The sequence below is a fragment of the Bidens hawaiensis genome, unplaced genomic scaffold, assembly GCF_021521415.1.
Source record: "Bidens hawaiensis isolate Kalapana, Puna unplaced genomic scaffold, B.hawaiensis_p1.1 tig00037369_1, whole genome shotgun sequence".
In the NCBI taxonomy this organism is placed as follows: domain Eukaryota; kingdom Viridiplantae; phylum Streptophyta; class Magnoliopsida; order Asterales; family Asteraceae; genus Bidens; species Bidens hawaiensis.
The window spans coordinates 26,266-28,016 of NW_027505476.1; positions in this window are offsets into that span (position 1 = coordinate 26,266).

A 1,751-nucleotide genomic window follows, 5' to 3' on the forward strand; every position below is an offset into this window, starting at 1 on the left:
CCCTTTCTAAAGCATAGGAGCATGACACATAAGTTGGTATCGTAATTGTAAATAAATCAGAGTTACGTTAATTTGCGGAAGACTTATAAAACTTTAAGGATCGAAATATAGTATTTACATGAAAGACGGGATTATAAAATACCCGTTTGAGTTAACAAAACATTTAATTGTTTATGATTACAAAACCACCATATATTAAGTTTATAAAAAATAAATCCGAGCCATTGGATATCATAGTACTTCATCATTCCAAGCTCTAACTTTGTTCACCTGCAAAATGTAATAAAATACGTCAGCAACAAATGCTGGTGAACAAGCTAACGCAAAATAACTTTTTTTACTTTATTAACCCTCGAGACTACGCCCGTCTCGGCCCAACGTGGCTTAGGAATAACAAAGTCAAATAACACATTATAAACTAGAGCCTCTACACTAGGTCACCTCACAAACACCGCAGCGTTCGACTTAATTAAGTACCCGTAAATATACACAACGGTCGTACTCCCTGCAGGAGAGCGTCCTACGACCAAGGGTGGTGCGATCATGCCCATACATCACATAGTACCACCTATGTAAGGATCCAGACATATGTATACCACAGCCTGAGGGCTAGGTTCATACCCATAGTTATAACGGTTTTAGGAACACATAGTTCCTTGTAAACAATTTCATATAACAAGTTGACTCTTTTGAAAACATGTTTAAAAGTTTGGGGGCGTATTCATCTTATCTCTTTAGGACCGGCTTCACTCACCGTCCAAGGATCTTTCCCTTTCTTTATCTCGAACCTATAGTTACGAGTCTAAATATTTGTTAGTCGGATACACGATCCGTCTTAAGACCATTAGTCTTATATCTCAATCCTCGATTGAACCTTTAGTTCAATTCTTATTTACTTGAAAACCTCTTGTTTAAAAATAAATTATAAACCTTTAGTTTATATTCAAAACTCGACGTTTATTCTTCTCCAAAAACGTAATCTTTTCTTTTATTATTTAAGAATACTCTTTATTCATTAAATAATATTCTCATAACAAAGAATATATACATATATACTTATACATATATATATATATGTTATCGCAATCTTCAATATCATTCTTTTATTCGTTTATTTGTTATGTTTTCTTTTATTTTATCGAGGCATCGAGTATAACCTCGACTTAAGGCTTAAGCCTTGAATATAATATTCAATCATATTGAATTCATTATTACGCCTAACCTCGTTGGCGTTTAGAAATGCTAGGGACTCGAGCAGCACTCCGATGCCGCCTTACTTTGCTCGACACGCTAATCGAGGAACGCCAAATCTTCAACACTCGAGGACACGACTATCGAGATTCCTTGCCATTATAATAACACCTTCTTGATTGAGTGAGGGTAGAGGGTTTGGAAAGTACTTTCAAAGAAATGTTATACACAAACGAAGGATTGTGGCACGCTTATCGAGGAAAATCGTTTATCGGTTCTAGAGAGAGGTTAGAGAGAAGTGAGAGCTGTGTTTGGGATACCTGGAGTGAGATCCCATGGCCGCTATTTATAGACTTCAAATTGGGTCTCGTCGCGGTACGCGATGGGTGCTTCAGCAGACCTATCGCGTACCGCGATATAGGTCTGCTGACGCAGATCGTAGACCTGCCACGTGTTGACACGTGGCAGGCGCCGCTCCACGTGGCAGCAGTGTTGCCACGTGGTGACACGTGGTAGCACATGGTGCCACCGTGTGCCACGTGGCACACGTGTCACACGTT